The 23,393-nt window shown below is 47.8% G+C and overlaps 1 protein-coding gene and 1 long non-coding RNA gene across 8 annotated transcripts in view; one reads left to right on the top strand and one right to left on the bottom strand.

Annotated features, from left to right (window-relative positions):
• LOC138296599 (uncharacterized) overlaps positions 1 to 14,945 on the bottom strand; it is a 433,062-nt gene extending 418,117 nt beyond the window's left edge. For both annotated transcript variants that reach the window (XR_011203868.1, XR_011203867.1), the window contains exon 1: positions 14,838 to 14,945. This is a non-coding gene — a long non-coding RNA (uncharacterized lncRNA). The remainder of the gene's footprint in view (positions 1 to 14,837) is intronic.
• Positions 14,946 to 15,009: 64 nt separating this feature from the next.
• Positions 15,010 to 23,393, top strand: part of KIDINS220 (kinase D interacting substrate 220) — a 987,486-nt gene continuing 979,102 nt past the window's right edge. For 3 of the 6 annotated variants that reach the window (XM_069235892.1, XM_069235890.1, XM_069235888.1), the window contains exon 1: positions 15,010 to 15,159. The gene's annotated coding sequence lies outside the window, so the exon portion shown is untranslated. The remainder of the gene's footprint in view (positions 15,160 to 23,393) is intronic. The other 3 variants (XM_069235889.1, XM_069235887.1, XM_069235891.1) reach the window with 2 other exon arrangements.

The following is a 23,393-nucleotide window of genomic DNA, read 5'->3' as shown; positions in this document are numbered from 1 at the left end:
GAACTTCGTTCATTATGGGGGGGGGGGGGCTAGGCCGACTAGCAAGATGGCTGTCTCTTTGTGAGGCTCTGCTGGGCTGGTGACCTGATCCGCTCATTTCTCCTGGCGAGCGGCCCCTTGACTCCTGGGACGGGCTCTGATAGTTGCGGAGAGGAGGCGGGCCGCTTCTGCGGACGACCTGAGCGGCTGATCGTGCTCAGCACGCCCGGTTGTTTGGGGTGGGCCTGGTGGCGCGGGAGGCGTACGCGGGCCTCGGAGGTGGAGGCGGGCCCGGCAGTGACCGGGCCGGAGTGTGCAGGGGACTGTGGTGTCGCTTCCGATGGCTCCTGCTTGCCGGGCTGGGCCTGGAGGCGGCCCTGTGAGCTTACTTTTACGGTGGCCTGCAGTCTTCTTCCCTCGGGGCCCAATCAGTGGTTGTGGCGGACCGCGGACACCAGAGGGAGGTGTGGACTTGCTTCGTGCTGGTGCTGGCCCCTCCGGTTAACTTACCTGCGACTGGGCACATCGGGAGCGACTGGCTGCTGCTGCGGGCCGTGTGGGCAGACTGCCCGGACGGCGGGTGGTACCTCGACTTGCCCTGCTCTTCGAGGCAGGCGCGGCTGCGCGTGATGTGCGTGCAGGCCTTGAAGGCTGTGGACGTGTACCTCTGACGAGGCTTGCTTTATGAACTACTGCTGATCCTGCTGTTTGGAGCTGGGGCCTGGCGGTGGCCTCGGGCCCACTTGTACGGCGCCCTGTCGTCCTCCCGCTTCAGGGCTCCTTCGGCGGTTGGGTCGGGTCACGAGCCCCCGTGAGTTGGGGGATTCACTTGACTTCAGTGCTGTCATCTCTACTATACCTACCTGAAACAGAGCATTCATTGGAGGATGTGCTGCTGCCCTGGGCTGTTGGAGGACATGGCCAGACGACATGTGTTTGTCTGGGGGCCGGCCGCGGGTTATTGGCGAGACCTGTCCGGTGGCGAGTGGTGGGATACTTGGGGTGCAGGCCGGGGTGCCCCACTGGTTGGCGGCGACCGGTTATCTCCAGCTATATCTGACCACGCGGTGCAGGCGTGGGACCGCCTTTGGAGTCTGTCGTGCTGCCTTTCACCCCTGCTGTGACGAGCCTGCGCTGAAGTGAATGGTCATGAAGTTCTGTCTGGTCTGGTGGACCTCACCTCCTCTGGTAACTGCTCTCGCCGTGATACGGTGCAGGACTCTTGGCGCTGGTTGCACTGCAGAGCTGAGGAAGGGGAAGGCCGACCAGAAACAGCCTTAGCTTACATTTGAAGGTGGTAAGAGAAAGGGTGGCGTGTCTTGCCCTCCGGTGGGGGAGATGCCCTCTGAAGAAGGGCCCCTGGTCACCTCAGTGAAGGCTATGTTTCTGGAACTTAAAAATAGCCTCGCTGGCATCGACGCTAAGCTTGACCACCTGACAGAGCAAATGGATCGTATAAAGGCTCGGGTGGATGACCATGACGTCCGGTTTGAGCAGCCGGAAGCGCGGGCGTCGGAGCTGGAGGATCAGCACTACGGAGATGGTGAGCAATTGCTGCCCACGGAGCGTGTACTGGAAGTGATCCGTAGCAAAAATGAAGACTTGGAAGCTCGGTCGCGTTTTCTCTGTGGAGCTCTCCCGGTTGTTGGTTGTGGAGAGGGCTCACAGATCTCTGGGACCTCGTCTGCCGACAGGTACGCCGGCACGCCCTATCATAGTGCGTTTGCTGAACTATTGGGATAGAGATACCATACTCAAGCTGGTCAGGGAGCAGAGGCCGGTGATCTATAAAAATGCTGAACTGAGCATCTTTCCCGATTGCACTCCAGGGGTTCAGGCTGCACGTAGAGCTTTCTTACCGATCAAGCGTACTCTCAGCTAGACAGAAGCTAGATACTCACTCATTTACCCTGCGAAGTTGAGGGTGCAGCATAAGGGCAAACTGCATTTCTTCACAGATCCGAAATTGGTGGCCAGGCTTGCTAAAACTGTCCCTAAAAAGGCGTTGCCAGGGAGCCTGAGGGATACTGGTACAGAGAGAGATGCCCTCAGTGACAATGACTAAAAGTTTCATACTGGTGATGGTTCTGGCAGCTCTTCTGGAGTTCATGTAGAGGGTGCCATGTCACTGTTATACTTGTTCATATTGGCTTCTGGTATATACTCTGTTAGCGAGTCCCCTTGCCCCTCCGTCACGTTCGGGATGGTGGTATGGATGGCCTGGCTTGCGCCCCCCCCGGATGAGTCCTCTAACAATGTGTATTGTTGTGTTATGGGATGTACGTTTTGGGGTGGGAAAGGTTGGAGCTTTGACCCGATTGGGGGTTGGGGGGGGGTCAGCATGGGTGGGGTGTAGCAATACTTTGTTTCTGGTTCACTTCTTCTATTCTTTTGCCTCTTTTCATGTTTCTCTGCATGCAGCTGCAGTCACCTATACTGAGATGTTTTGGGTGGGTGGATCCTTTGCTTTGATATTATAATGGCACGGAGGGATGTGACGTCAGTGCTTTGTCTTACTTGGAATGTGCGCGGCCTGAATGATAGGTGTAAGATGAGGCTGCTGTCTGCCTATGTGTAGCGTCATGCGATTGATATTTGCATGTTGCAGGAGACCCATTTAGTTGAGGCGACCAAAAACTGGATAAAGGCTGGCTGGGTTGGTGAGTATCATGGTGCGGTTTTTTTCACGCTACGCTAGAGGGGTGGCAATTCTGCTTCGGAAAGGGCTGCAGTGGCGAACCCAGAGGGTAATTGTGGACCCCAATGGCGATATGTTATGATGAGTGTCACATTATTGGATAGAACTTGTAGACTAGTATCGATTTATGGCCCTAACACTGATGACCCTGAATTTTTCAGGGAGGTGTGGCGGTTGATTGAGTCATTGGGGAATGGGCCTTTGCTATGGGGAGGGGACTTCAATGTGATCTTGGACCCTGTGGCGGATCGTGAGAGCCTGGCCCGACCGCAACATGTGGCGACTGCCAAGGCCCTGTCACTTGTGATGGCTGAGGGTGCTTTAGTAGAACTATGGAGGGCAAAACACGGAGCTGCCAGGGTGGGCACCTGTGTTAATTATGTCCATAGCAGCTGGTCCCGCATAGACAGATGGCTGGGTACCAGGGATGTTGAGCTCTGGACGCAATTAGTTGAACATATTGCACGTACCTTGTCGGATCACTCTCCGGTATTGCTGGAGTTTGCGGTGCCTGAGGGTCCCGGGCGTGCCTTTATGTGGAGACTGCCTCATGGTGCATTGCGTGACCAGGTATTTCGGGAAGAGATTTGTGAGGCTATTACTCACTACTTTGGGAGAATTGTGGGTCGGTGACCTCGGCTGGAACCCTCTGGGAGGCTTTTAAGGTGGTGATTCGTGGTATATGACTCTCTAAACAGCATGGTGTGTTGAAAATGCTGCGGCGTGACCTGGCGGATCTGAGGGCAAAGCTTGTTGATATAGAAAAACGCCTAGTTGTGGACTGGTCTGGGGACCTTCTGGCTGCCCCGAGAAGCACTATGACGCAATATGAGGAGGCGGTGCTGCGTGAGGTCTGCTTTTTGGGGAAGCATGCCAAGGCGAGGAGATACGGCGAGGGTGAGAGGGCAGGTCGTACACTTGCAAACATACTCCGTAAGCGGTGGGCCAGTAACTATATTGTTGAGCTGTCAAACTCGTCTGGCGAGCGGGTCACTGGTACTAACGTGATCACGCGTCTCCTCACTGACTTTTTTGCTGTCTTATATGCAGAACCTCCTGGGTTAGACTCTGCGGCGGCCCATGATAACTTTTCTGAGATTAGTTTGCTGTGGTTTGAGGAATCTCACAGGTCCTATCTAGATGTCCCATTCTTGGTGGATGATGTGATACAGGCGATTCGTAGTTTACCAGGCAATAAGGCACCTGGGCTGGATGGCCTGACTCCTTCTATAAGGAATATGCTGATATCCTTGTGCCGCACCTCTTGGAGGTTTACGCAGAATCACTTGAGACCAGGGTCCTCCCTGCCTCACTACGTAAGGCTCTGATTGTAACCATTTTGAAGCCTGGAAAGGATCCGGGCAGTTGTGATTCATACCAGCCACTCTCCTTAATCAATATAGACAATAACATTTTGGCTAAGATGATAGCTGCTCGACTACAGCCTTTGCTCCCGACAATGGTGCTGCCGGAACAAGCCGGCTTTGTACCGGGCCGCTTTACGTTGCATAATCTCCGTACGTATTTTGCTGTAGCGAGTACAATTGACGCTGATGATAATGCGGCAGCAGTGTTTTTAGATGCCACCAAGGTCTTTTAGTCCTTGGCATGGACGTACATGTTCGCCCTGCTTGCTCAGTTGATCCGCTTGCTGTATTCGGAACCTTCAGCTCGGCTGTGTGTAAACGGAACCATCTCTGACCCCTTTTGGGTCGCTCGGGGCACTCGGCAGCGCTGCCCACTTTCTCCGTTGCTTTTTGCAATAGCGATGGAGCCGCTGGCGGCGCGCCTGAGACAGCATCATAATCATAGAGGACTGCCGTTTCGCCAGCGCCCAATGCTAATATCTATGTAAGCGGATGACTTTGCTTTGTATGTTTGCGAACCGCAGCGTCATCTTGATACTCTGCTGGATGAAATAGTGTGTATTGGTAGGTTTTCCGGGATTACTATCAACTGGTCCAAGTCGTGGTGTTGCCTCTCCCTGAGGAAACGGCGCGTTTTTTCTCCAAATATCCTATTGGTTGGACTGATGGTCCAGTGCGCTATTTGGGCGTCTGGCTGAGTAGAGATGCGGAGACACTTTGGTCTGCAAATTACGGTAAAGCCATGGCGTGGCTAGAGGACAAGGTGGAGATATGGCGCTCGCTGCCGCTTTCGCTTACGGTTCGCATTACGATAGCCAGAAAAAAATAAATTGTAATTTTGCCCAAATTTCTATATTTGTTTGCTAACTTACCTCTTGTTCTCACGGTGAGCTTTTTACAGAGACTTCGATCTGTGCTGATAAAGCTAGCTTGGGCTGGGGGCAGCCCAGAATATCGTGGGAAAAGCTGACACTTCTATTTGAGTTGGGTGGCTTGGCTGCTACGGACTTAGATCTCTACAATCACTGTGCGCAGACACATTTTGTGCATTTTTGGCTTTGCCCCACCAGATACCTCATCGCACCTTGCACCTGAAAGTGACGCAGTGTGGCCGGACAGATTATCGCGGGTACTCGGGAGCCAGTCCAGACCCAGGCTGCATGGAGTGGACACTGTCTTGTACAGCAAGGGCCTGGACGGAGCTGATGCGCCGGGCCAATGTGCACGAGCCTTTTGTCCCTGCGATGTCGGGTTGGAGATTGCAGATATGTGGATGTCCAGGGATGCCCGTTTGCGTGAATTTCTCCACGAGTTTAACTACCTTGGGTGACTGGTTTGCCGATGGGCGGTTTCTCTCCTTGGAGGTGGCGCTTGGGGATGGGCGTGATACAGCGCTGAACCGGCTATACGTACTTTGTATTGGCGCGATGCTTTGCGCGCGCTTCCCCTGCTTTCCTGAAGTGCTGCCGATGTGCCGAGCGCTGGAGCTGATGTATCGGGTGCAGTCCCCGCGCAGACTTATTACCAAGCTATACACTTGTATGCAGAACGAGATGTCTGAGACCGAGATTAAAGCTAAGGTGCGCTGGGAGGTGGACATCGGCGAGGTCATACCCGCTGAGATGTGGCGAAAATGCTGCGTACATATGAGGATGCTGTCCCCTAATTATAGACTGCGCCTTATTCATTTTAAATTTCTACATTGATTGTACTATACACCCTGTGGCTTGCGAGGTATGGGTCTGCGTGATGATGCGTGCTGTGCCAGATGTAAGGCCCCGAATGCAGATTTTCTGCATCTTGCGTGGAGCTGTGCTGCTATGCGTGCCTATTGGACTGAGGTGCTGCAGATGATTGAGGCGATGACTGGTCTTGATCTGCCCTATACTCCTAAACTGGCTCTTCTGGGCTATGTGGAGGAGATCCCCTCAGCTCATGGGAGGCTAGTGGGATTGCTGTTGCTATTGGCTAAGCAATATGCTGGGGACGTAGTCGGACCCCCCGTTGTTCTGAGTGGTTGCTAGGTGCCTCGTTCTGCCAAAAACAGCTAATGATATATTGGGAACTGATGCCCGAGGGGTCTCGGCTTAGAGACGTATGGGCCCCCGCGCTCCTTCTTGGAGTCCGCAACTTGGATGACATTGGATGGTTAGGCGTACTTCCCTGTGAATATAGATGGCTAGAATCCTGTCTATGACATCCATCACCCTCTGCAGATATACTGGTAGATGGACGGCTGCATTGGCTTTCTGTGTCTCTCTCTTCTATCGGTTTCTTCTTTTTCTCTTCTTGTCTATCGTGGTCTTCCGTTCTATAGTCCTCTTTCTGCTTCCAGGATTTGGCTTTTTTATGTTATTGCATTCTTCAGCACGCCTTTTGGGAGACCGCAAAATATTGGTATGCTAGGCTGCTTTTGGTGGAAGCTTGGTCCAATTTATTGTTATATGGTATGTTGATGCATGCGTTGCCTTTGCCTACCTTTCAATCCATATGTAAGAAGTAAGTTTTCGGCCTCCCGGCTGGGATGCAATAGTTATATTTATTATAAATGCTCAATAAAAAGAACTTTGTTCATTATAACATAAGAATCTTGACCACATATAGGGTATGCATGACAACTGATCAGCCTCTTAGAGCACTAAAAGCATTGTATCACGACAGGGACAGAAACATAATCTGTCCAGGAGCATGGTGTTAGGTACAAGGAACTCAATGAACCCCTCTCTGTGCATGTGGGAAATGGGAACGGCTGCTGGTCTTGAGTGGGCTAGGGAGCACTCACACTGACTCAGGGTTGTGTCTTCCTTCAACTTCATCAGATGCTCCTCTCTGCACAGAGAACACTGTCTGAGTGGGCAGGATTTGACCTAGATTGGATTTCAGCAGTAGCTGCTGCTGATGCTGCTTCATCTTGTTTTGGCTTCATTGCAATGCATACCTGGTCGCCCGGCATCCTCCCTTAAATCTGCAGCGAGTACCATTTGGTCATGTGGTCGGATGTCTGACTGTTATCCTGTGCCCCCACATGACCTAGTCAGAGTCTGCCTGGTGACTGTGGTGGGTCAACCGCTAGACGTGATGTGATGTGAGTGAGGAGGCTAGTGAGGGGCTTGAGGCAACAGCAATCCTGCCCCTAACGGGGGTGTGACAATGCATGCTACTGCAGCCATGGGACAGGAGGCCTTTCACTCCTGATGTCGTGCGGCCTGGCCTACTACGGATCCCGAATAACTGGGCAAAGTGCCCTTTTTGCATTTGACTCTCTGGAATAGCATCGTCTGAGCAGTCGAAGGCTCCCTCGCGGGGAGGTAAATACAGGGAGTGAACACAGCCTCACAACTTAAAATACATACACTACCAGCAATAAATTATTGTCAAGCCAAATACTCACTTTTAGGAAAAAAGAGAAGTATTTTATTTCACATCTACCAACACAAAGTGAAATAGGACATTCACAAACAACTTCCACAGCTACCCTGAGGTCAGGGCTCCAGTGTTTTTTAGACAATTCCTTATGTCCCATTCCCTCCTCGCTCTAGCGATAGTGGTTATTCCCCATTCATTATAAGCAACATCCAGGGTAACCAATACTAGTAGTCTGAATCTCAAGAGTCCATTTCGATTCAGTACTACAGTAAGGTCAAAAGTGTTCCACCGGTGAAGTGTTATCTAGCAAGCAAGTTCCCCTGGGGATGACTGGCCTAACATCTGTGTTACTTGCACCTTTAGGGTAAGAACGACCCTGGAGCTGTTGATCACGCCTACTCTGCAGAAGATGGAGTGGCAGCGACTGGGTCAGGTGAGTTCATCTCAAGTTGCCCAGGCGGGCTGTGCCCCTGGGCCTTGAGTTCCTCACATGCGGTTGTGCAACCGTAGTGACCAGAGGTCTCTTGTGGCTCTTCCTTGCAGGGTAAGTCTTTGGTCCATTTCACGTTAGGGGGAAGTAGTACTAAGGTCCTAATGATGATCCCCCATCCTGGTGTAAGTGTTTAATGGTCCTCACAGCAGAATCAGTCCTCTGGTGATGATCCTTACCAGCTCAATCTTCTCGCTCGTCCTGGTCTCTGCCCCTGGCAGTTGGAGTCACTTTATCTTTAAAGCACACAGGCTTCAACCCCATCGGTGCACAGATTCCTTTACGTCAACTCTTACCGGCATATGGGGTCACCAGCTCTCTCTACCACACAACGGCTGTGGCGCACTCCATCGGCAATCTGTACATGGCAACCCCTCCTGGCATGAAAGGGCCACCAATCCATCACTGCACACGGGGCTCCAGCCTGATCGGCACAGGGACAATCAGAGTTCACTTCACAATGACCCCTCATGGCATACAGGGTCATCGACTCCTCGCTGCACACAGACAATGACCTGTTCAGCACAATGATGTTCACAGCTCACTACATGGTAGCCTTCCATTGGCATACGAGGGGCACCAACATTTTCATGCACAAGACAATGACCCGATGGAGGCAGCAGCCTTCGCCTCACACCTCGAAAAAGGAGTCCACTCTTCAGGATTCCCAATTGGACCTTGTTTCCCTCAGATACTGCCTTCTTATATCGGACATGATGGTGTTGGCAAGCAGGCAGGCCCTGGTGCTCTAGACCCTAGAGCAGGTGGTCTTAGATTCTTTGGGTGATGTCCACGCACCCAGCTGGGAGACTAGCAGACCTTAGCCCCCAGTCCTGGTTACAAAAAAAAGTCTTGCAGAGCTTCTCCTCTGCCCATGGCCCAACTGGCTGCATGACAGTTGACAATTTTTGGTCTCTACACTTTCCCTTCTTTTAGTTAATTTCCAGACACCAAATGTGATTTAGAGTTTGTGTCTATGAAGTTTATGTTGGAGGTCTGCTTCCTTTTGAAGGGCCCATTTCTCTACTCTCTCTTCCTCCCGAAAGTAGTCTGTCACAGCAGAAGCATCCCTAAAGTTAACAGCCCCACAATGCAGGCCATGAGATTGACTAGTTTGCATACCGGGATGTCAGCTACAGTGATATGTGTATCAAAAAGAAGGTTACCTCAGGGCCTCAGCCCTACTCTTTATTCGTCTCGTCAGGCTCATCTCCTTCCTAAGAGGTGCCCAGGCCCCTTCCTTGTGAACTCTCTTTGAATCAAAGGGCACATGTACTGGGGAGCCTGGCACTCTCTTCTTCAAGGTGTCCCAACCAGTTTATAGGAATGCAGCAATACATTTTCTTATTTTGCCACCTTTGCACAGATCTACATACTGGGGCTGGAGGAAGCAGCATTAGTTCCAGGGCTGGAATGCCTTTGAGCCTGCAAACCTACTACCTTCCATGTTTTAAGGATTTTCACCAGCTCTTCTTTAATCTTTTCCCGTAATGAGAAAGGTTGGAAATATACTCTTGACAATGGCAGAAGTAGACGTTCTTCCAGCGTTGGGAAACAAAAGTGGTTGAAGGGAAAGTGAACTTGTAAACGCTCAATAGATTTTCAAATGAGCAAGTCTACACATGCATATTTGCTTGTGCTAAAATACAGTTCACAAATATTTTCTAGGAGTATCATTTTCTGGTCCACTTCTGTAAGTTCTTGTGAATTCATGAAAGCCACTAATTCAAAGACATACACCATAGGCGCACTTTTGTGACTTTCTTTAAGAATTAGGGGCCATATGTACGAACACATTTTCCCATTGACACAGAATGGGAAAAACCCTTTGCTACATCTGGCCCTTGATCCCTTATTAGGTCTAGCGTTAACAAAGACATTTTGTTTGTATTAAACTTCTATTTCTCTCTCTATCTATTGGTTAGCTTTACTGTGAGTGATCGCGTTCTGCTTTCACAAGGAGCATATTGGCACACAAAGAAGTTTTCTTCAGTGCCATTAACTACTGTGGCAATCAGTGCCGTAATGATACTGTAGGGGGCTCCCCTACTAAAAAGAACTTCAAGTGCCCCCACCCCAAAGACTCATTCAGGGCAGGTGCTGTGCTGAGGGGGGCCCTGGGGGGTGGGGCCTTTGTTGCACCACTGGTGGCAATGTGTGCTTTTTGAGACCAAAAACTTTTTTCTTTCTTTTTCCCAGTGCTTTTTACAATGGTGAGGGCCTGACAGTTCCCACAACAATAAAGTGTTACAAAAGTCATGTCAAAGCAAGACACGCATTGCCAAAACCAAAATACTTGCAAAAAAAAAAAAAAAAAGTCAGATCAGTTGGCTTTGCCAGTGCTTGTTTATTTCCATGCCTCCCTTAATCTTGTTGAAAATGGCTACACTGATTTTCCATTACGAATATTTTTTGGAAATACTAACATGCAACAACAAATTTTACCTAAATGACGCTTCAAATAAATAACACCTAAGATTTCATTGTAGCGAAACCTTTATTTTACTTGCATTTTTCCTGCACATTTTATTTTGAAAGCAAAAATCATCACACTTGCTTACAAGCTTCTGCAAACATTTGCATCTAATCAGAGAACATTCTGGGAGCATTATGCTTAGCCTCATATTGTTAAACTTTTCAAATGTGTGTACACTTTTTGGGTTTTTTACTGGAACCACTGTCAGCAGTGCATTAGGTCCTCAAAACATTTATTTACAGCGCTCACCCTAATAATGAAGACTTTCCATTAATGAACCATAAATACAAGTTGAACAGCATTAATATATGGACACACATTACTTCAACTGTAGACAGTTTATTTGTCTGTGAACTGGCAGCCAAAGGGTTTGTGCTGCAGGGGGTTGGGCCCAGTTGTCACAAGGACTAAATAAACATGAATACTTGTTGCCCTTGACTTCAAACAATGTGTCCTGGGCGTCGGGCGATAGGAATTGCAAAGCCATGCATAATAAGATTGCTGCCATAATTTGTCGTCACACTACCTGGCACCAAAGGGACAAGTAGATTTTTTCACAGGACACCTAGATCTATGAAGCAACCTGTCCCATGAACAAGTAGATATTTTATGAAATTCTACACCCCTGTGCCAGCTACATGGCTTCTCTGAACCCAGGGATGTTTGGTGTCGAAGATCTCAGATTAATAAACCCTCACTGTTCCAGTAAGGGATTTACTAATAAATGTGCTGAGAGGGCATCTTAGAGCTGCCCCCTGAAAAAACTACTAGCCTGCTAGTGTGTTTATTGACTGGTCCTGACCAGTTTACCCACCTTAGCTACCTGTCTGACCCCCAAGGGGAGAGCCACAGCATTACAAAGGCCAAGTTGCCTTTGTAATGCGACCCAGGTCCCTCCAAATGGCAGAGATGACCGACCTCACTGTCCTGACCCCACTTTTGGTGGCATAACAGGTGGAAAATTAGGCAGATTAGGAAGTGTGCCCACTTCATGCCAGTCCCACCCCTAAGGTGGACACGCTGAAGTGGATACCACTTTTTAAATTCCTCCATCTTGGCTTAGAAGGAATTAGGCCACTAGGGTCAGGGTTATGCCCATTTCCCAACGGAAGTGGTCATAGAACGTGTGTAGTCACCCTAAACACTGTCGGCCCATTGGCTACCACCTGGCACTCCCTGTAACAGCCTTAAATTGAGTATTTAGGTGGCGCCTCTGATCCTGACTACCTAAGAAGAAAAGGACAGAGAGGAGTCGCGCCTGCATAAGAGGGAAGGAGGAAACAGCAGTCCTGGTACCAAAACCACTGGCAAGGCTGCTACCCTTGACGGACTCTTCCCAAAAAGATGACTCGCCCTGTAGCTGAGCCTCCAGAAACCCAAAAGGACTGCCTGCCTTCCATAGAGACTCAAGACTCCCATAAGCAGCGGATCTGCTCTCTAACAGTCTCAAGAATGGACTCTGCAGCCTCCAAAACAGCAAAGACCTGACACCTGAAGTGACCTCTGCACCCGACGTCCAGTGTGGTCTCACCCATCTTAAACTCCCCCAAGTCGCCTGCAGCCTCTGCATGCAGGCCCCCTCTCCTGCAGCCTTGTGGTGAGAGAAAACCCAACACCTCCAGCAACCACTACACCAGTCACCCCTGACCCAACCTAATGTGGGTCACTGGTGCCAATGATGTTCCCTGGGTACCTTGAGCTCGAGACCACCCTTGGTTGACCCCTGCTGGAATCCCTGACTGTGCCTGCAGCCTCAACACGCAAGACCGCCTAACTGTGAGTGCTCCCGGGTGGAGAAACCTGATGTTTAACGACGCCCCTGCATCTGTCGCTCTTGGGCCTGGAGAAAAGGACCAAAGTTGCACCTACATCCCCAAGTTTCCCACGTCTACAACCCTCACTGTTCCAGTAAGGTATTTACTAATAAATGCGCCCAGAGGCCATCTTAGAGGTGCCCCGTGAAAAACCTACTAGCCTGCTAGTGTGTTTATTGACTGGTCCTGACCAGTTCACCCACCTTAGCTACGTTTCTGACCCCTAAGGAGAGAGCTATAGCATTACAAAGTCCAAGTTGCCTTTGTAATGCGACCCAAGTCCCTCCAAATGGCAGAGATGACCGACCCCAGTGTCCTGACCCCACTTTTGGTGGCATAACAGGCAGAAAAATTAGGCAGATTAGGAGGTGTGCTCACTTCATGCCAGTCCCACCCCTAAGGTGGACACGCTGAAGTGGATACCACTTTTTAAATTCCTCCATCTTGGCTTAGAAGGAATTAGGCCACTAGGGTCAGGGTTATGCCCCCTTCCCAACGGAAGTGGTCATAGAACGTAAGTAGTCACCCTAAACACTGTCAGCCCATTGGCTACCACCTGGCACTCCCTGTAACAGCCTTAAATTGAGTATTTAGGTGTTGCCTCTGAACCCAAGAACTCTGATCCTGACTACCTAAGAAGAAAAGGACACAGAGGAGTCGCGCCTGCAGAAGAGGGAAGGAAGAAACAGCAGTCCTGGTACCAACCCCACTGGCAAGTCTGCTACCCTCGACGGACTCTTCCCAAAAAGATGACTCGTCCTGTAGCTGAGCCTCCAGAAACCCAAAAGGACTGCCTGCCTTCCATAGAGACTCAAGACTCCCATGAGCAGCGGATCTGCTCAGTAACAGTCTCAAGAATGGACTCTGCAGCCTCCAAAACAGCAAAGACCTGACACATGAAGTGACCTCTGCAACCGACGTCCATGGCCTGAGGTGAAGCCAACCAATGGTGCCAGAAAGGTTCCCCAGCTGTCAAGAGTCCGGGTCCAGTGTGGTCTCACCTATCTTTAACTCCCCCAAGTCGCCTGCAGCCTCTGCATGCAGGCCCCTCTCCTGCAGCCTTGTTGTGAGGGAAAATCCGACACCTCCAGCAACCACTGCACCTGTCACCCCTGATCCAACCTAATGTGGGTCACTGGTGCCAATGATGTCCCCTGGGTACTCTGAGCTCTAGACCACCCTGGGTTGATCCCTGCTGGACTCACTGACTGTGCCTGCAGCCTCACCACGCAAGACCCCATAACTGTGAGTGCTCCCGGGTGGAGAAAGCTGATGCTTAAGGACACCCCTGCATCTGTCGCTCCTGGGACTGGAGAAAAGGACCAAAGGTGCACCTAAATCCCCAAGTACCCCACATCTACAACCTACCTGCTTTTTGTCTCTGACTAGCTTCCTAGCCAGAGCATGTTTGTCCCGAAGACCAACTCCCATTTAAAACCACTGGGCACCCAATGGCTTACTGCACCCCTGCAGCGGGCCTCCCCAGTGCCGCCCAGAGTGACCTGCTGGTGTAATTCTGATCAGTGCCCATTACTTTACCTTTACTCCCTGAAACTGGCCTCATAAGTCGTCGTTAACTGTGTGTTTGCTGAACATTGTTTTCCTCCACAGGTTAACACTGAAGAACTCTGAGAATTGCACTTTGTTGATTTTTGAATGGCTGCTGCGCTCATCCCGTTGCTGGGGAAAACCCAACAATGCAGCACTAAAGTGAGAACACCGTCCCTACCCTTCGACGCGCTCCCTCAGCAGCGCCGGCATACCAAGCAAGGTGCAGGCCTCCTTGCCTCATGGAGGATACACTGCTGTCTGATCTGACGAAATGGATGCCTCGATAGCCGCACCTACATGCTCTACAGCAGGTACGGAGTGTGCCCGCCTCCCGGTAGTGCTTTTTGACACACTTTCTTGGGTTGCACAGAAAGGATGCACATGCCATAAGAGCAGCAGTCACTCCCTCCAAAGATGCCCTTTTAGGGCATTTCAAACCCACCATGCCTACTCAAATATACCCACCTGCAACAAGTGCTCCCTACCCTCCTCCTGGAAGGCTTTCAAGGCCTGAACATCTCTGCTTAGTCCAGGGATAATTTGCAAGTACCAATCAAGCCACCAAAGTAGTCTAAATATATGCCTTAATCACTCTGGCCTACCAACACCCTGGATGACAGCAACTGACCACGCCCTACCCCTGGGTGTGACATTAACGGCCAAGGAGACCACCCACAACTTCCTCACAGATAAAACCCTATTCCAAGACCCCCACTCGTGTCAAATAATTCAATCAGGGCCCTGAAGCGTTGCTGGAACGCACCACCACGCCCCACTGGCCCAGGAGGAGACCGGGCAAGCCCTTCTCACTCAAGCCCCTTCCCCACCTCCAACTTCTGTTAAAGGCTTAAGTCTTGTCATGTCAAACAAAACCAATCTAAAGTACACACTATATGTTTTAAATGAATATCATCTTTACCCACAGCTGCTGCCGCCATGGTGCGATGGCTGGGCAAGGAGGACAGGAAAGTTACAGGTAGGGCAACACTGTTAAACATCTTTGAGATTTGCTTTTGAAAACTGTTTACTATTCTACTACTCAATAAACAAACCACGAAACGTAGCGCTGGCATCCTGGTAACGAAAATTAATGTACCCGTTTAAGAATGTTGTCCCTTGCGAAGTTCCAAGCAACCCTCACCAGCTTAGCTGTGAGGTCTTCAAGTTTCACTCTACCGCCAGTACTTTCCGGGAGCCACAGCCGCCCTCAATAGGAGCTTATAATGCGCATGCGCGCTTGAAGGTCTTCTGTTGTGAGCACGTGACTAAAACGTCACTGGATGTCCTCTCATCCGCAAGCGGAACAGCGGGTTGAGGGAAGAGAGACGGAGGAGTGAGAAACGGAGCGCTCCGGCATCGAGGCTTTCACGACGCCTTGCACCGATTGCTGTCGCCCCCCGGGGCTGCCCAGAGCTGCGGTATGTTGTATGGTTCACGGGGTTGGGCGTTGATGGGAAAGTGAAGGCGGAGTTGAGGGAGGTGGGTAAGTGGTTGTTGTGCTCAGTGCGCAGGAGCGACTAGTTGATCGATGCCTGAAAATAAATGGAGCTGTCAGACAAAGACGGGCAAGCAGCACCAGTGGCACCAGCGTTGTACAGCTTTCACATCATTGTGACATTATTGTCATTGCCTAGTCTCCTTTTCCATTGTCATGTCACGTAACCTATTCCACCCCACCCATTCTGCTTGCCTCGCCTTCAGTCGCTTACCCCTCCACACATCAGGTCCTTTCTTTCACATAACATGAATCCCCTTCGTTCCCACTTGTGTCTCTTCATACGTCTTCATAACAGATCGAGTACCCCTCTACCTCGATGGTGCACCCCTTCTCCATCATTCTTGCATCCTGTCTACATCGAGCATGCACCTACCATGCCCATCATTCACCTCCTTCATGCATATCACGCTCCTTCTTTAAACGTCCCTTTTTCCTCGTTATGTGTCCACGTCACACATCATATTTCTTTCACAAGGACGCTTTATTATAGGGGGTATTTACATCTACATTATATGAAGTATATACCTCTAAATACCCCAGATCTTGCGTTATTGGCATATATTTCAGAGTGGTGTGTGATCTCGTCCTTGGAAACATGTCTTCAAATAGAATGCGTGTAGTGGTGGAAAGAACTGCTTTTTGTGTTTGAAATTATCCGAGAGCGCAGTACACCAGCCCGCTTTTTTAACCCATCTCTCTGCATTGTAATGCTTTGACTGCATAGATACGAACAAATCGTAGAGGTAGCACCGATATATTTAACTGAATGCTACAAAGGGTTGACCAATATTAGATTTCCTATGCATGTGCATGGTGTCTGCTACATCCAGTGTAAATGATTTAGGCACTTTTAGCATACGCTTTTCTCATTATGGGTATAATCGGACAATGAAGTGGGTTATGAGTGGGGCAGTTCACCCATCACAAAGTGCTGAAATGTTTGTTCTCTCTGGTCACATGCTCTTTATTCAGGATTACATTTGATGTTATAGACATCTGGCTACCAAACCGTGTTGCATGTCCCTTTGTAATTTTATTTACCTTTTGGTGTTTTTAAGGCACCACGTGCAGACTTCTTCTGTATGAGCAAAAAGTCCACGAGGAGAATGAAGGAAGGGAACTAAACCCCTAATAACGAGTTGGTCGGTATATTCTGACCCGTGTGAAAACCCCTGTTTACGCATTGGTCGAAAAATGAGTTAGCTGTTCAAACCGGTCGAAATTTAACAGGGGAAAAGCATACAGGATTTACCGTATTATGCGGATTTTGTTGTGTTAGACACCAAAATCCGCATGTTATTCCCCACCAATTTGTAATAGCTGCTGTTTATCGACCCTGGTAAATAATGTACCCTGTGGTATATTTATTTATTAGGTGTGATAAATAGAACCATAACCCGTTGGGCAGGACCTAAATAGGCGCTGCACAGCACTACTGCAATTCTGGTGGTCTAATTATGAGTGACTCGATACATGCCGTACCGAACGCAAAACCCTGTTTACGCACAGGAAGAATTAGAAGTTTGGTTTTATTTGTAGCATCCGATAATTATCAGATGCGTCAAGTAACCCAGCATTCATTAACTTTCAGCAGGTCAAACGTCCTGAAATTTAACAAGAGAAAACATAGGTGATTACTGTAACTTGTGGGTTTTGGTGCGTTAAACACCAAAATCTGCTAAATTTTGAGCTAAACTCACGATAGGTGGTATGTGTTGTACTTGATAAATAACGTACCCCGTTGTATCGTTATTTATCAGAGGCAATAAATAATGCCTTAGCTTATAATCAGACAAAATGTGGTTAGAGATTTTTAAAGTTCTGATTCCGTAGACAGAAACTTCTTAGTAGAGGAATGGAGATTTTCTTAGCTTTAGTGAAAGAAAGTCTTGATTTTATTAAAACACGGAGGCGAGTATTATGCTTATCTTCTCTTGCTTTAATTCAAATAGCAGCCAAGAAACTACAAATCCCAGCAAACCCCGCTGGGAAACTACAAATAAATGAGTATGTCATACAGTATGTCATACAGAATGTAACCAATCAGATGCATAGAAGGGTATAAACATATTGGCTGATAGCAACAAGTCCTCTTTTCTTGCAGAGCAGTTAAGACACTCTGAATAAAGGTATTATCAACAGCAAAATAATACATGCCAATATAACTGAAAATAGAGCCTCAAAACGATAAATAACATGAATAGTCTTTTGATCCAACTTGGGAAAGAAGAGGTCTTGAAATAGAGACGTTTCTTGAGTCGAGGAAGTTGCCGCCTGCAGATTATCCTGGAAGGATGCGGAAAGGATCCTAGGCTGACTGGTTGGTGGTGGAAGTTGTACCTAATGAGAGTAAAGGGAGGGTTAATAATAGACCCAAAGCGGTGGGATAATACTCGCCTCCGTGTTTTAATAAAATCAAGACTTTCTTTCACTAAAGCTAAGAAAATCTCCATTTTATTACAAGCACGGAGGCTCCTATTATGCTTAGTTCAAAGCATAGAAATTATTGAATTAGCTACATGAGACACAGGTTTGCAATAAAAGGTTCTAAAGGTTGAGACATTAGACCAATCAGCGGATTTGAGAATGTCCCCCAAGCTCAAACCTGTCCAAAAAGCTTTGGAAGCCATAGCTCCTCTGGTAGAATGGGCACCAAAAGTGGAAGTGTTAATGCCAGCTAATTCCATTATCCATTTCACCCATCGTGCTAAAGTAGTGGAGGTTACAGGTTTATGAGGGGGTCTGAAAGAGACGAGGAGTTGAGCTTCAGAGGACTTCCTCAAATCCTTAGTTCTAGAAATGTATTCCTTCAAACAATTTCCGACACATAAGTTAACATGTTCAGGAAAATAAGGATAAAACACAGACATTAAATTAGTTTTTGTTCGTCTTTGTACCTGAAAGAAAACACCTTGAGGAGTATACTGGACTGAGGTGACATCTAAAGCTCTAACATCAGAAATACGTTTTAGGGAAACCAAACAAAGAAGCATGGTTAATTTGGCAGAAAGCAACTTTAGAGATAGAAGGGAATTGGACGGTTGAGATAAGAAAAATTGTAAAATTACATTAACATCCCACATGTAATTGTACTTCGGTAAAGGGGGTTTAGTGAAACGGATTCCTTTCAATAAACGGCAAATCAGAGGATGTTCACCGACAGGTTTATTATTTACTCTGTCATGTTCCGCGGAAATTGCCGACCTGTACATGTTGACCGTTCTGTAGGCCTTTCCTTGAGCTGCCAATGAGGCTAAGAAATTAACAACTAGGACTATATCCGCTGAAGTGGGATTGGCACCCCTGAGCAAACACCAATTATGCCAGGCTGACCATGCTGACTTGTAAGCTTTGGTTGTGCCAGGAGCCCAGGCTTGTCGTATGAAGCTTGCAGCTTCCTGCGAAATTCCTGGGGTTCTCCAGGCAGACCCGAAACCATCCAAGCAACTAACTGGAGGGATTGACTGAGTATCAGGTCGTGGGGATGACCTTGAGGGTTCAATAGCAGAGATGGAAAATTTGGAAGAAGAACGGGGAGATCTATAAGAAGTTCGAGAGCTAACGGGAACCAAGGCTGACCCTGCCAGAGAGGGGTAATCAAGAGTACTCTGGTGGATTGACGTCGAACCTGCGCCAAAACTCTGGAAATCATTATGAAAGGAGGAAAAGCATAGTTGGTTTGATTGGACCAGTCCTGTTGGAAAGCATTGGTGGCGAAAGCTTGGGGGTCTGGTCGCCAGCTGTAGAACCGAGGGATCTGGGTGTTTAAACGGGAAGCAAAAAGATCGACCGAGAAGGGACCGAATTTGGAAGAAAGAACGTTGAATATTGAGGGGTGAAGACGCCAATCGCTGGAATCTTGAAGGTATCTTGAACACCAATCTGCGATTGTGTTCATCTCTCCTGGAAGGTACTCTGCACGGAGCGAAATTTGATTTTGGAGACAGAATTCCCATAGACTCTTTGCCAATTCGGCAAGGGGTTTTGACCGAGTACCCCCGAGATGATTTATGTAACGAACCGCGGAAAGGTTGTCCATCCGGAGGAGAATAGAACAGCTTACCCTGTCTTTGGCGAAGGTTTGGATCGCAAAGGAACCTGCAAGAATCTCTAAACAATTTATGTGCAGATATGACTCCTCTCTTGACCATAAACCTCCAGTCGAGAACTGAGCGCATCTTGCGCCCCAACCAGTCCGACTTGCATCGGATTCTAAAACAAGATCTGGTGCTGTAGAGAATATTGCCCGGCCATTCCAAGCATCTAGATGATCGAGCCACCATTGAAGTTCGATCCGGGATTCGTGATCCAGCAAAATTAGGTCTTCGTAAGTAAAGCCTTCTCTGAGATGCCGGATTTTTAATCTCTGGAGTGCTCGATAATGAAGGGGACCTGGAAAAATAGCTTGAATGGATGAAGCTAAAAGACCGATTATCCGGGCGAGACTCTTGATCGTAAGTTGTGATTTGCTGAGGACCAAGTGTATTTCCTTCTTGATATGGGAAATTTTCTGGGCCGGAAGATGAAGAGTAGCCTTGGTAGAGTTTATAAGGAAACCCAAAAATTCCATGTGATGAGATGGAATGAGGTTGGATTTGTCGTTGTTTATTAGAAAACCTAATCCCTGAAGGAGAGAAACTAACATGTTTACATGCTGTATGAGAGTGGACCTGTCCTGGTGTAGGATAAGGAAGTCGTCTAAGTAGACGATAATTCTGACTCCCTGAGCTCGTAAATGAGTTATGACTGGCTTCAGCACCTTGGTAAAGCACCAAGGAGCCGAGGAGAGACCAAATGGAAGACATGTAAATCGATAAAATTGGCCGTTCCACTGGAATTGTAGGAACTTTCTGAAGTAGTGATGGATGGGAATGGAAAGATATGCATCTTGTAAGTCTAGTCGGACCATCCAATCATTTGTTAACAACGAATCTCGAAGATGGAGAATAGTTTCCATCTTGAAATGGTGATAGACGACAAATTTGTTGAAAAACTTGAGGTTTATCACAGGACGAAATTTCTTGTTCTTCTTTTGCACCAGAAACAGAGTGCTTGTAAAGCCTGAAGGGTGAGGGACGCATGGCTCTATCGCCTGCTTGAGAATCAAGGAATGGACCTCGCGTGAAAGAAGAGTGTTTTGTTGTTCGGAAAACTTTAAGGGTTTTGGAGGACGATGTTGGAAAGGAATTGAATAGAGTTCTATATGATAACCTGAAATTGTCTGAAGGACCCAAGGATCTGCGGTTAAGGACCGCCAATTTGTCACAAACATAGCTGTCCGGCCTCCCACCAACAATGAGCCATAAGGAGGAACGCTTACCTGCGTTTTGGGAGCCTCTGGATCTGAAGCCACGTCTGAAGGAGCGATACCTTTGTGGATAGAACTGTGGCTTGTACTCCTGAGGGTACGAAGAGGAGCCTCTGGTCTGATTGACCGCACCCCTCTGGGTGTAACGGCCGGCAAAGCGGCTCCTGCCTTTGCCGGCTCTTCCAAAAACACGGGAGTGAAAGATTTTGTTCATGGAAGACTGCGCCTTGTCCATTGAGGTGAAAGTTTGAACATATTTGCTGAGTTCTTTGAGGAAAGAGTCTCCAAACAGCAAACCATTGGCTTCTGGACCCGTCTCCTTGGTTGCGAGCGAATTAAGTTTAGGGTCGATTTTGAGGAGTAGACTTTTCCGTCTTTCCTGTGCCATAGAGGCGTTAGCATTTCCAAGAAGACATATCGCCCGTTGGGCCCAATTTGAGAGTACAACCGGATCCACTTTTTTACTCTCCATTCTAGCCTCTTCTGCTAGATCTAAAATTCTAGTGAGCGGACCAGAGATGTCGAGCAACCTGTCCTGACAGTTGGTCCAAGCTCTGTCCACACCTTTTTTGGGATCTTTCCCAAATTTTGTGAAAAACATTATCATGTTTGGATCAATGGCCGGAGTATTGGTGATGTTGTTTGGCAGGGAAGGTCTGGGGCACTCAGATTTAAGTCTGTTGCGTACTAATTTATCTAGTGGTTGACGTAAATTCTTCAGTACGTATTCTGAGACATGATCACAGGGAGTCCATTCAGTGGAATTTGGGTGACGGATAAGGGATGGGTCAAACATTGGTTGACCCGCGAAATCCAATAAAGTATTCTTCAATTTTGATTGAGAGGAAGACTCTCCCAGTTTACTCAGAGAAGTTTTACGCCTCTTCTCCATAGGCCCTGGCCAGATCATTATGTCTGGATCCTCCTTATCCGAATCTTTATCCGAATCTGAATCACCCATATCATCATCAGTGTCTCCCAGATTAGTGATCTGTATAGGAAAGGAAGTGCTAGGGGACTGGTTAGGTACCTTTTTTGCCGGAGAGTCGGATTCCTCCTGAGCCTTGTCTGCCTTTCTTTTTTTGGATTTAGAAGGCGAGGCAGAAGAGATTAACTTCTTGATAGAGGCCTCAAATGTTTTAGAAAACCCAGAAATTGAAGAAGATACCGCTTTCTGGACAGAATCTTTAATAAAAGAGTCCAAGTCATCTTTGAATTGCTGAGCGTCGTCTTCTTCAGAAAAATTCTCCATATTCCCAGAAAAAATTGTTATATATGGAATATTAAAATGAATAAATTAAGAATTTCCTCTTGACCAGGGTAATTAAATTATCTGACTAAATGAAAAAAATATAACCCTGAAATAAGGGGCGAGTATACTGCCAAAACGAAGTCTGTGAAGCCCCCAGTAGATTATATACGATAATTTATATATTAGCGTGTTGACAAAACCAGGAGAAACGGAAGAAATGCCGAGAGGACGAAAAGCGCGCTGCCGAAGGAGTGTCCGTTGGTAAACAAAGCCGCGGAGAGCAGCCGGCAGGCGTCAGCTGAGGGAACAGCTGATCTGACGCGCGTTCAATGAACTAGCTGTCAGAAGCTGTGAAACTCCGTCCGCTCGCGTTCAGAAGAACGCTGCGGATTAGAGCTCGCGCGCGCGCGCGCCCCAGGCGTTCAGGATAGAACGTTGGGGCGCGATACGAAAGATTGAAATGTTCGGCAAATTTAACAAAAGCGAAACCGAAAAAGGTTATAACAAGTTAAAAAAGCATACATTAAACATAGAAACACAGAGTAACAATAGAAAAAGGGTAATATATATAACCAACACAAACTTTAGTGAATGAGTAAAAGATAGTACTTATCTTGACTGCTAGCAGCAAGAAAAAAGGACTTGTTGCTATCAGCCAATATGTTTATACCCTTCTATGCATCTGATTGGTTACATTCTGTATGACATACTGTATGACATACTCATTTATTTGTAGTTTCCCAGCGGGGTTTGCTGGGATTTGTAGTTTCTTGGCTGCTATTTGAATTAAAGCAAGAGAAGATAAGCATAATAGGAGCCTCCGTGCTTGTAATAAAATCTGGTTTTGTAGTTTCATTGTTGGATTTGATTTGTCTGGTTGAAGGCAACTGGTATAATTTTATCATCAGCTGCAAATCTCTGGTTGTGTTTAGGCTGGTTTGAGTGGAGTCTCCTTCCTGGTGTATTTAAAGCTACGTATCTGGCATGCTTTGCAGGACATGTCCAATATATTGAAGGTGACCCTTTACTCAGAGGAAGCCAGTGTAATGACCGATTCAGGGCAGCACACACTTAGCATTCATTTCCAGCTTGCAACTAGTCTGACAACCCAGTTGTGGATGGTTTGGAGTTGTTTTAGTATCTTCTTGGGTAAGTCACTGTGCATTATTTTTCAGTAGCCCAGGTGAGCCAGCATCACAAAGTAGCCCTAACTTTTTGCTGCAAGCAAAGCCTGGGAATACTTTTCTAGGCACGTGGAGCCACTCTCCGTCTCAAAAGTTCACTTGTGTGATGAATGTTAATGCATTAATAAACAAACAACATATTTCTGGAATTGGAGGTTTGTGTTGTGTTTTGGTGTCCAGGAGGATTTTGTTTTGGCTCTGATGTGTGTCATTTGTAGGGCAGCATCATAGGGCCTGGTACTAATAAATGTGCTTAAACGTTTTTGGCCATAGTATGGATGATTTTCTTGATCGGTTTTCGGAAGACCGGGCATAAGGAGTATCAGCATACGTTTTGAAAGGCATGTTGTACTGATTCCAACATTTTGCCATTGGTCTCAACTCTACATTGAGGATCCATGAGGAAATAC

This window comes from Pleurodeles waltl, chromosome 5, assembly GCF_031143425.1.
Source record: "Pleurodeles waltl isolate 20211129_DDA chromosome 5, aPleWal1.hap1.20221129, whole genome shotgun sequence".
Lineage (NCBI taxonomy): Eukaryota > Metazoa > Chordata > Amphibia > Caudata > Salamandridae > Pleurodeles > Pleurodeles waltl.
The sequence above is the reverse complement of the archived record's forward strand: the minus strand, read 5'-3'. Positions and strand labels throughout refer to the sequence as shown.